We start from the raw sequence: 12791 nt of genomic DNA, 5'->3' as shown, positions 1-12791 counted from the left end.
CCCCACCAACCTGTTTCTTTCCCCAACACCACCAACATGCTTCTTTCCCCAACCCTACCAATTTGCTGTTTTCTCTAACCCCACCAACTTGCTTCTTTCCCCAAATCCACCAACTTGCTTCTTTCCCCAACCCTACCAATGTGTTTCTTTCTCTAACTCCACCAACTTGCTTGTTTCTCCAACCCCACCAACTTGCTTATTTCTCCTACCCTACCAACTTGCTTCTTGCTCCAACCCCACCAACTTGCTTATTTCTACAACCCTACCAACTTGCTTCTATCCACAACCCTACCAACTTGCTTCTTTCACCAACCCTGTCATCTTGCTTCTGTTTCCAATTCCACCAACTTGATCCTTTCTGCAACCCTATCATCTTGCTTCTTTCCCCAACCCCACCAACTTGCTTCTTTCCTCAACCCTATCATCTTGCTTCTTTCCACAACCCTACCAACTTGCTTCTTTCCCGAACACCACCAACTTACTTCTTTCCACCACCCTACCAACTTGCTTCTTTAACCAACCCCACCAAATTGCTTCTTTCCCCAACCCCACCAACTTGCTTCTTTCTGCTACCCTATCATTTTGCTTCTTTACCCAACCCCACCAACAAGCTTCTTTCTGCAACCCTATCTTCTTGCTTCATTCCCCAACCCCACCAAATTGTTTCTTTCCCCAACCCTATCATCTTGCTTCTATCCCCAAAGCTACCAACTTCCTTTTTTCCATAAATTTCCCAAATTACCAACTTGCTTCTTTCCACAACCCTACCAACTTGCTTCTTACCCCAAACCTATCATCTTGCTTCTTTACCCATCCTTACCAACTTGCTTCTTTCCACAACCTTACCAACTTGTTTCTTTCCACAACCTTACCAACTTGCTTCTTTCCCCATCCTTACCACCTTGCTTCTTTCCACAACCTTACCAACTTGTTTCTTTCTGCAACCCTATCATCTTGCTTCTTTCCACAACCCCACCAACTTGCTGCTTTCCCAACCCTATCATCTTGCTTCTTTCCCCAACATTATCATCTTGCTTCTTTCCCCAACCTTATCATCTTGCTTCTTTCCCAAACCTTACCAAATTGCTTCTTTCCCCAACCTTACCAACTTGCTTCTTTCTGCAACCCTATCATCTTGCTTCTTTCCATAACCCCACCAACTTGCTTCTTTCCCCAACCCTATCATCTTGCTGCTTTCTCCAACCCTACCAACTTGCATCTTTTCCAACCATACCAGCTAGCTTCTTTCCCCAACCTTACCAAATTGCTTCTTTCCCCAACCTTACCAACTTGCTTCTTTCTACAACCCTATCATCTTGCTTCTTTCCATAACCCCACCAACTTGCTTCTTTCCCCAACCCTATCATCTTGATGCTTTCTTCAACCCTACCAACTTGCTTCTTTTCCAACCATACCAGCTTGCTTCTTTCCCCAACCTTACCAAATTGCTTCTTTCCCCAAACTTACCAACTTGCTTCTATCCCCAACCCTATAATCTTGCTTCTTTCCCCAACCCTATCATCTTGCTTCTGTCCACCACCTTACCAACTTGCGTCTTTCCCCAACCTTACCAACTTGCTTCTTTCTCCAACTTTACCAACTTGCTTCTTTCTGCAACCCTATCATCCTGCTTCTTTCCCGAAAGCTACCAACTTGCTTTCTTCCACAAATTCCACATCCTTACCAACTTTGTTCTTTCCAGAACCCTACCAACTTGCTTCTTTCTGCAACCCTATTTTCTTGATTTATTCCCCAACCCCACCAACTTGCTTCTTTCCACAACCGCACTAACTTGCTTCTTTCTGCAACCCTATCTTCTTGCTTCATTTCCCAACCCCACCAACTTGCTTCATTCCCCAACCCTATAATCTTGATTCTTTCCCCAAAGCTGCCAACTTGCTTTCTTCCACAAATTCCACATCCTTACCAACTTTGTTCTTTCCACAACCCTACCAACTTGCTTCTTTCTGCAACCCTATCTTCTTGCTTTATTCCCCAACCCCACCAACTTGCTTCTTTCCCCAACCTATCATCTTGCTTCATTCCCCAACCTTACCAATTGCTTCTTTCCCCAACCTTACCAGCTTCCTTCTTTCCCCAACCTTACCAAATTACTTCTTTCCCCAACCCTATAATCTTGCTTCTTTCCCCAACCCTATCATTTTGCTTCTGTCCACCACCTTACCAACATGCTTCTTTCCACAACCTTACCATCTTGCTTCTTTCCTCAACCCTACCAACTTGTTTCTTTCTGCAATCCTATCACCATGCTTCTTTCCCCAACCGTACCAACTTGCTTCTTTCCCCACCCTATTATCTTGCTTTCCCCCAACCCTATCATCTTGCTTCTTTTCCCAACCTTACCAACTTGCTTCTTTCCACAACATTACCGACTTGCTTCTTTCCACAACCCTACCAACTTGTTTCTTTCTGCAACCCTATCATCTTGCTATTTTCAACAACCCCACCAACTTGCTTCTTTCCCCAACCCTATCATCTTGCTTCTTTCCACAACCTTACCAACTTGCTTCTTTCCCCAACCTTACCAGCTTGCTTCTTTCAACAACCTAGCCAACTTGCTTCTTTCCCAAACCATACCAACTTGCTACTTTCCACAACCCTATAATATTGCTTCTTTCCCAAACCCAATCATCTTGCTTCTGTCCACCACCTTACCAACTTGATTCTTTCCCAAACCTTACCAACTTGCATCTGTCCCCAACCTTACCAACTTGATTCTTTTTCCAACTTACCAACTTGCTTCTTTCTTCAAACCTATCATCTTGCTTCTTTCCCCAATGCTACCAACTTGCTTCTTTCCCAAACCCCACCAACTTGCTTCTTATCCCAACCCCACCAACCTGCTTCTTTCCCCAACACCACCAACATGCTTCTTTCCCCAACCCTACCAATTTGCTGTTTTCTCTAACCCCACCAACTTGCTTCTTTCCCCAAATCCACCAACTTGCTTCTTTCCCCAACCCTACCAATGTGTTTCTTTCTCTAACTCCACCAACTTGCTTCTTTCTCCAACCCCACCAACTTGCTTATTTCTCCTACCCTACCAACTAGCTTCTTTCTCCAACCCCGCCAACTTGCTTATTTCTATAACCCTACCAACTTGCTTCTATCCACAACCCTACCAACTTGCTTCTTTCACCAACCCTGTCATCTTGCTTCTGTTTCCAATTCCACCAACTTGATCCTTTCTGCAACCCTATCATCTTGCTTCTTTCCCCAACCCCACCAACTTGCTTCTTTCCTCAACCCTATCATCTTGCTTCTTTCCACAACCCTACCAACTTGCTTCTTTCCCGAACCCCACCAACTTACTTCTTTCCACCACCCTACCAACTTGCTTCTTTAACCAACCCCACCAAATTGCTTCTTTCCCCAACCCCACCAACTTGCTTCTTTCTGCTACCCTATCATTTTGCTTCTTTACCCAACCCCGCCAACTTGCTTATTTCTACAACCCTACCAACTTGCTTCTATCCACAACCCTACCAACTTGCTTCTTTCACCAACCCTGTCATCTTGCTTCTGTTTCCAATTCCACCAACTTGATCCTTTCTGCAACCCTATCATCTTGCTTCTTTCCCCAACCCCACCAACTTGCTTCTTTCCTCAACCCTATCATCTTGCTTCTTTCCACAACCCTACCAACTTGCTTCTTTCCCGAACCCCACCAACTTACTTCTTTCCACCACCCTACCAACTTGCTTCTTTAACCAACCCCACCAAATTGCTTCTTTCCCCAACCCCACCAACTTGCTTCTTTCTGCTACCCTATCATTTTGCTTCTTTACCCAACCCCACCAACATGCTTCTTTCTGCAACCCTATCTTCTTGCTTCATTCCCCAACCCCACCAAATTGTTTCTTTCCCCAACCGTATCATCTTGCTTCTATCCCCAAAGCTACCAACTTCCTTTTTTCCACAAATTCCCCAAATTACCAACTTGCTTCTTTCCACAACCCTACCAACTTGCTTCTTACCCCAAACTTATCATCTTGATTCTTTACCCATCCTTACCAACTTGCTTCTTTCCACAACCTTACCAACTTGTTTCTTTCCACAACCTTACCAACTTGCTTCTTTCCACAACCCAACCAACTTGCTTCTTTCTGCAACCCTATCTTCTTGCTTTGTTCCCCAACCCCACCAAATTGCTTCTTTCCCCAACCCTATCATCTTGCTTCTTTCCACAACACCACTAACTTGCTTCTTTCCCCAACCTTACCATCTTGCTTCTTTCCCCAACAATACCAACTTGCTACTTTCCCCAACCCTATAATCTTGCTTCTTTCCCCAACCCTATAATCTTGCTTCTATCCCCAACCCTATCATCTTGCTTGTGTCCACCACCTTACCAACTTGCTTCTTTTCCAAACCTTACCAACTTGCTTCTTTCCCCAACCTTACCAACTTGCTTCTTTCTCCAACCCCTCCAACTTGCTTCTGTCTGCAACCCTATCATCTTGCTTCTTTCCCGAATGCTATGAACTTGCTTCTTTCCACAACCTTACCAACTTTCATCTTTCCACAAACCTTCCAACTTACTTCTTTCTGCAACCCTATCATCTTGCTTCTTTCCCCAACCCCACCAACTGCTTCTTTCCCCAACCCTATCATGTTGCTTCTTTCCCCAACCCTATCATGTTGCTTTTTTTCCCAACCTTACCAACTTGCTTCTTTCCACAACCCTACCAACTTGCTTCTTTCTGCAACCCTATCATCTTGCTTCTTTCCCCAACCCCACAAACTTGCTTCTTTTCCCAACCCTAACATCTTGCTTCTTTCCCCAACCTTACCAACTAGCTTCTTTCCCCAACCTTACCAGCTTGCTTCTTTCCCCAGCCTTACAAACTTGCTTCTTTCCCCAATCTTACCAGCTTGCTTTTTTTCCCAACCTTACCAACTTGCTTCTTTCTCCAACCCTATCATCTAGCTTCTTTCCACAACCTAACCAACTTGCTTCTTTCCCAAACCATACCAACTTGCTACTTTCCCCAACCCTATAATCTTGCATCTTTCCCCAACCCTATAATCTTTCTTCTTTCCCCAACCCTATCATCTTGCTTGTGTCCACCACCTTACCAACTTGCTTCTTTCCCCAACCTTAATAACTTGATTCTTTTTCTTAACCTTACCAAATTGCTTCTTTCTGCAAACCTATCATCTTGCTTCTTTACACAATCCTACCAACTTGCTTCTTTCCCCAACCCCACCAACTTTCTTCTTATCCCAACCCCACCAACATGCTTCTTTACCCAACCCTACCCTCATGCTTCTTTCCCCAACCCTACCAAATTGCTTCTTTCTCTAACCCCACCAATTTGCTTCTTTCACCAACCCTACCAATTTGTTTCTTTCTCTAACTCCACCAACTTGATTCTTTCTCCAACCCCACCACCTTGCTTCTTTCTCCTACCCTGCCAACTGGCTTCTTTCCACAACCCTACCAACTTGCTTCTTTCTGCAGCCCTTATCATCTTGCTTCTTTTCCCAATTCTACCAACTTGCTTCTTTCTGCAACCATATTATCTTGCTTCTGTCCCCAACCCCAGCAACTTGCTTCTTTCCCCAACCCTATCATCTTACTTCTTTCCACAACCCTACCAACTTGCTTCTTTCTGCAACCCTGTCATCTTGCTTCTTTCCCCAATGCTATCAACTTGCTTCTTTCCACAACCTTACCAACTTGCTTCTTTCCACAAACCTACCAACTTACTTCTTTCTGCAACCCTATCATCTTGCTTCTTTCCCCAACCACACCAACTGCTTCTTTCCCCAACCCTATCATGTTGCTTCTTTCCCCAACCTTACCAACTTGCTTCTTTCCACAACCCTACCATCTTGCTTCTTTCCACAACCCTACCAACTTGCTTCTTTCTGCAACCCTATCATCTTGCTTCTTTCCCCAACCCCATCAACTTGCTTCTTTCCCCAACCCTATCATCTTGCTTCTTTCCCCAACCTAACAACTTGCTTCTTTCTCCAATCTTACCAACTTGCTTCTTTCCCCAACTTTACCACCAAGCTTCTTTTCCCAACCTTACCAGCTTGCTTCTTTCCCCAACCTTACAAACTTGCTTATTTCCCCAATCTTACCAACTTGCTTCTTTCCCCAACCCTATCATCTTGCTTCTTTCCACAACCTAACCAACTTGCTTCTTTCCCAAACCATACCAACTTGCTACTTTCACCAACCCTATAATCTTGCTTCTTTCCCCAACCCTATAATCTTGCTTCTTTCCCCAACCCTATCATCTTGCTTGTGTCCACCACCTTACCAACTTGCTTCTTTCCAGAACCTTACCAACTTGATTCTTTTTCCAAACCTTACCAAATTGCTTCTTTCTACAAACCTATCATCTTGCTTCTTTCCACAATACTACCAACTTGCTTCTTTCCCCAACCCCACCAACTTTCTTCTTATCCCAACCCCACCAACATGCTTCTTTACCCAACCCCACCCACATGCTTCTTTCCCCAACCCTACCAAATTGCTTCTTTCTCTAACCCCACCAATTTGCTTCTTTCCCCAACCCTACCAATTTGTTTCTTTCTCTAACTTCACCAACTTGATTCTTTCTCCCACCCCAACAACTGGCTTCTTTCTCCTACCCTGCCAACTTGCTTCTTTCCACAACCCTACCAACTTGCTTCTTTCTGCAACCCTATCATCTTGCTTCTTTTCCCAATTCTACCAACTTGCTCCTTTCTGCAACCATATTATCTTGCTTCTTTCCCCAACCCCACCAACTTGCTTCTTTCCCCAACCCTATCATCTTACTTCTTTCCACAACCCTACATACTTGCTTCTTTCCCCAACCCCACCAACTTGCTTCTTTCCCCAACCCCAACAACTTGCTTCTTTCCCCAACCTTATCATCTTACTTCTTTCCCCAACCTTACCAAACTGCTTTTTTCCCCAACCTTGCCAAATTGCTTCTTTCCCCAACCCCACCAACTTGCTTCTTTCTGCTACCCTATCATCTTGCTTCTTTTCCCAACATCACCAACTTGCTTCTTTCTGCAACCTTATTTTCTTGCTACATTCCCCAACACCACCAAATTGCTTCTTTACCAAACCCTATCATCTTGCTTCTTTCCCCAAAGCTACCAACTTGCTTTATTCCACAAATTCCACAACCTTACCAACTTGCTTCTGTCCACAACCCTACCAACTTGCTTCTTTCTGCAACCCTATCATCTTGCTTCTTTCCCCAAACCCACCAACTTGCTTCTTTCCCCAACCCTATCATCTTGCTTCTTTCCCCAACCCCACCAACTGCTTCTTTCCCCAACCCTATCATGTTGCTTCTTTCCCCAACCCTATCATGTTGCTTCTTTCCCCAACCTTACCAACTTGCTACTTTCCACAACCCAGCCATCTTGCTTCTTTCCACAACCCTACCAACTTGCTTCTTTCTGCAACCCTATCATCTTGCTTCTTTCCCCAACCCCACCAACTTGCTTCTTTCCGAAACCCTATCATCTTGCTTCTTTCCCCAACCAAACAACTTGATTCCTTCTCCAATCTTACCAACTTGCTTCTTTCCCCAACCTTACCAACAAGCTTCTTTCCCCAACCTTACCAGTTTGCTTCTTTCCCCAACCTTACAAACTTGCTTAATTCCCCAATCTTACCAGCTTGCTTCTTTTCCTAACCTTACCAACTTGCTTCTTTCCCCAACCCTGTCATCTTGCTTCTTTCCACAACCTAACCAACTTGCTTCTTTCCCAAACCATACCAACTTGCTACTTTCCCCAACCCTATAATCTTGCTTCTTTCCCCAACCCTATAATCTTCCTTCTTTCCCCAACCATATCATCTTGCTTGTGTCCACCACCTTACCAACTTGCTTCTTTCCCCAACCTTACCAACTTGATTCTTTTTCCAAACCTTACCAAATTGCTTCTTTCTGCAAACCTATCATCTTGCTTCTTTCCACAATGCTACCAACTTGCTTCTTTCCCCAACCCCACCAACTTTCTTCTTATCCCAACCCCACCAACATGCTTCTTTACCAAACCCCACCCACATGCTTCTTTCCCCAACCCTACCAAATTGCTTCTTTCTCTAACCCCACCAATTTGCTTCTTTCCCCAACCCTACCAATTCGTTTCTTTCTCTAACTCCACCAACTTGATTCTTTCTCCAACCCCAACAACTTGCTTCTTTCTCCTACCGTGCCAACTTGCTTCTTTCCACAACCCTACCAACTTGCTTCTTTCTGCAACCCTATCATCTTGCTTCTTTTCCCAATTCTACCAACTTGCTCCATTCTGCAACTATATTATCTTGCTTCTTTCCCCAACCCCACCAACTTGCTTCTTTCCCCAACCCTATCGTCTTACTTCTTTCCACAACCCTACATACTTGCTTCTTTCCCCAACCCCACCAACTTGCTTCTTTCCCCAACCCCACCAACTTGCTTCTTTCCCCAACCTTATCATCTTACTTCTTTCCCCAACCTTACCAAACTGCTTTTTTCCCCAACCTTACCAACTTGCTTCTTTCTGCTACCCTATCATCTTGCTTCTTTTCCCAACCTCACCAACTTGCTTCTTTCTGCAACCCTATTTTCTTGCTTCATTCCCCAACCCCACCAAATTGCTTCTTTACCAAACCCTATCATCTTCCTTCTTTCACCAAAGCTACCAACTTGCTTTTTTCCACAAATTCCACAACCTTACCAACTTGCTTCTTTCCACAACCCTACCAACTTGCTTCTTTCTGCAACCCTATCATCTTGCTTCTTTCCCCAACCCCACCAAATTGCTTCTTTCCCCAACCCTATCATCTTGCTTCTTTCCCCAACCCCACCAACTTGCTTCTTTCCCCAACCCTATCATCTTTCTTCTTTCCCCAACCCTATCATCTTGCTTCTTTCCCTAACCTTACCAACTTGCTTCTTTCCCCAACCTTACCTGCTTGCTTCTTTTCCCAACCTTACCAACTTGCTTCTTTCCTCAACCCTATCATCTTGCTTCTGTCCACCACTTTACCAACTTGCTTCTTTTCCCAACCTTACCAACTTGCTTCTTTCCCCAACCTTACCAACTTGCTTCTTTCTCCAACCCCTCCAACTTGCTTCTTTCTGCAACCCTATCATCTTGCTTCTTTCCCCAATGCTATCAACTTGCTTCTTTCCACAACCTTATCAACTTGCTTCTTTCCACAAACCTACCAACTTACTACTTTCTGCAACCCTATCATCTTCCTTCTTTCCCCAACCCCACCAACTGCTTCTTTCCCCAACCCTATCATGTTGCTTCTTTCCCCAACCCTATCATGTTGCTTCTTTCCACAACCCTACCCACTTGATACTTTCTGCAACCCTATCATCTTGCTTCTTTCCCCAACCCCACCAACTTGCTTCTATCCCCAACCCTATCATCTTGCTTCTTTCCCCAACCTAACAACTTGCTTCTTTCTCCAACCTTACCAACTTGCTTCTTTCCCCAACCTTACCAACTAGCTTCTTTCCCCAACCTTACCAGCTTGCTTCTTTCCCCAACCTTACAAACTTGCTTCTTTCCCCAATCTTACCAGCTTGCTTCTTTTCCCAACCTTACCAACTTGCTTCTTCCTCCAACCTTACCAATTTTCTTCTTTCTGCAACCTTATCATCTTGCTTCTTTCCCCAAAGCTACCAAATTGCTTTTTTCCACAAATTCCACAACCTCACTAACTTGCTTCTTTCCACAACCCTACCAACTTGCTTCTTTCTGTAACCCTATAATCTTGCTTCTTTCCCCAACCTCTCCAAATTGCTTCTTTCCCCAACCCTGTCATCATGCTTCTTTCCCCAACCTTACCAACTTGCTTCATTCCCCAACCTTACCAACTTGCTTCTTTCCCTAACCTTACCAACTTGCTTCTTTCCCCAACCCTATAAACTTGCTTCTTTCCCCAACCCTATCTTCTTGCTTCTGTCCACAACCTTACCAACTTGCTTCTTTCCACAACCTTACCAACATGCTTATTTCCACAATCCTACCAACTTGTTTCTTTCTGCAACCCTATCATATTGCTTCTTTCCACAACCCCACCATCTTGCTTCTTTCCCCAACCCTATTATCTTGCTTCCTTCCCCAACCTTACCAACTTGCTTCTTTCCCCAACCTTACCAACTTGCTTCTTTCCCCAACCCTATCATATTGCTTCTTTCCACAACCCCACCATCTTGCTTCTTTCCCCAACCCTATTATCTTGCTTCCTTCCCCAACACCACCAATTTGCTTCTTTCCCCAATCCTAGCGTCTTGCTTCTTTCCCCAACCATACCAACTTGCTTCTTTCCCCAACCTTACCAACTTGCTTCTTTCCCCAACCTTACCAACTTGCTTCTTTCCCCATCCCTATCATCTTGCTTCCTTCCCCAACCTTACCAACTTGCTTCGTTCCCATCCTTATCAACTTGCTTCTTTCCCCAACCCTATCATCTTGCTTCTGTCCATCACCTTACCAACTTGCTTCTTTCCCCAACCTTACCAAGTTGAATCTTTCTGCAACCCTATCATCTTGCTTCTTTCCCCAAAGCTACCAACTTGCTTTTTTCCACAAATTCCACAAACTTACCAACTTCCTTCTTTCCACAACCCTACCAACTTGCTTCTTTCTGCAACCCTATCATCTTGCTTATTTCCCCAAAACCACCAATTTGCTTATTTCCCCAACGCTATCATCTTGCTTCTTTCACCAACCTTACCAAATTGCTTCTTTCTGCAAAAATATCATCTTGCTTCTTTACACAATCCTACCAACTTGCTTCTTTCCCCAACCCCACCAACTTTCTTCTTATCCCAACCCCACCAACATGCTTCTTTACCCAACCCTACCCTCATGCTTCTTTCCCCAACCCTACCAAATTGCTTCTTTCTCTAACCCCACCAATTTGCTTCTTTCACCAACCCTACCAATTTGTTTCTTTCTCTAACTCCACCAACTTGATTCTTTCTCCAACCCCACCACCTTGCTTCTTTCTCCTACCCTGCCAACTGGCTTCTTTCCACAACCCTACCAACTTGCTTCTTTCTGCAGCCCTTATCATCTTGCTTCTTTTCCCAATTCTACCAACTTGCTTCTTTCTGCAACCATATTATCTTGCTTCTTTCCCCAACCCCAGCAACTTGCTTCTTTCCCCAACCCTATCATCTTACTTCTTTCCACAACCCTACCAACTTGCTTCTTTCTGCAACCCTGTCATCTTGCTTCTTTCCCCAATGCTATCAACTTGCTTCTTTCCACAACCTTACCAACTTGCTTCTTTCCACAAACCTACCAACTTACTTCTTTCTGCAACCCTATCATCTTGCTTCTTTCCCCAACCCCACCAACTGCTTCTTTCCCCAACCCTATCATGTTGCTTCTTTCCCCAACCTTACCAACTTGCTTCTTTCCACAACCCTACCATCTTGCTTCTTTCCACAACCCTACCAACTTGCTTCTTTCTGCAACCCTATCATCTTGCTTCTTTCCCCAACCCCATCAACTTGCTTCTTTCCCCAACCCTATCATCTTGCTTCTTTCCCCAACCTAACAACTTGCTTCTTTCTCCAATCTTACCAACTTGCTTCTTTCCCCAACTTTACCACCAAGCTTCTTTCCCCAACCTTACCAGCTTGCTTCTTTCCCCAACCTTACAAACTTGCTTATTTCCCCAATCTTACCAACTTGCTTCTTTCCCCAACCCTATCATCTTGCTTCTTTCCACAACCTAACCAACTTGCTTCTTTCCCAAACCATACCAACTTGCTACTTTCACCAACCCTATAATCTTGCTTCTTTCCCCAACCCTATAATCTTGCTTCTTTCCCCAACCCTATCATCTTGCTTGTGTCCACCACCTTACCAACTTGCTTCTTTCCAGAACCTTACCAACTTGATTCTTTTTCCAAACCTTACCAAATTGCTTCTTTCTACAAACCTATCATCTTGCTTCTTTCCACAATACTACCAACTTGCTTCTTTCCCCAACCCCACCAACTTTCTTCTTATCCCAACCCCACCAACATGCTTCTTTACCCAACCCCACCCACATGCTTCTTTCCCCAACCCTACCAAATTGCTTCTTTCTCTAACCCCACCAATTTGCTTCTTTCCCCAACCCTACCAATTTGTTTCTTTCTCTAACTTCACCAACTTGATTCTTTCTCCCACCCCAACAACTGGCTTCTTTCTCCTACCCTGCCAACTTGCTTCTTTCCACAACCCTACCAACTTGCTTCTTTCTGCAACCCTATCATCTTGCTTCTTTTCCCAATTCTACAAACTTGCTCCTTTCTGCAACCATATTATCTTGCTTCTTTCCCCAACCCCACCAACTTGCTTCTTTCCCCAACCCTATCATCTTACTTCTTTCCACAACCCTACATACTTGCTTCTTTCCCCAACCCCACCAACTTGCTTCTTTCCCCAACCCCAACAACTTGCTTCTTTCCCCAACCTTATCATCTTACTTCTTTCCCCAACCTTACCAAACTGCTTTTTTCCCCAACCTTGCCAAATTGCTTCTTTCCCCAACCCCACCAACTTGCTTCTTTCTGCTACCCTATCATCTTGCTTCTTTTCCCAACCTCACCAACTTGCTTCTTTCTGCAACCTTATTTTCTTGCTACATTCCCCAACACCACCAAATTGCTTCTTTACCAAACCCTATCATCTTGCTTCTTTCCCCAAAGCTACCAACTTGCTTTTTTCCACAAATTCCACAACCTTACCAACTTGCTTCTGTCCACAACCCTACCAACTTGCTTCTTTCTGCAACCCTATCATCT

This window comes from Taudactylus pleione, unplaced genomic scaffold (genome assembly GCF_031769625.1).
Source record: "Taudactylus pleione unplaced genomic scaffold, aTauple2 ptg000207l, whole genome shotgun sequence".
In the NCBI taxonomy this organism is placed as follows: domain Eukaryota; kingdom Metazoa; phylum Chordata; class Amphibia; order Anura; family Myobatrachidae; genus Taudactylus; species Taudactylus pleione.
The sequence above is the reverse complement of the archived record's forward strand: the minus strand, read 5'-3'. Positions refer to the sequence as shown.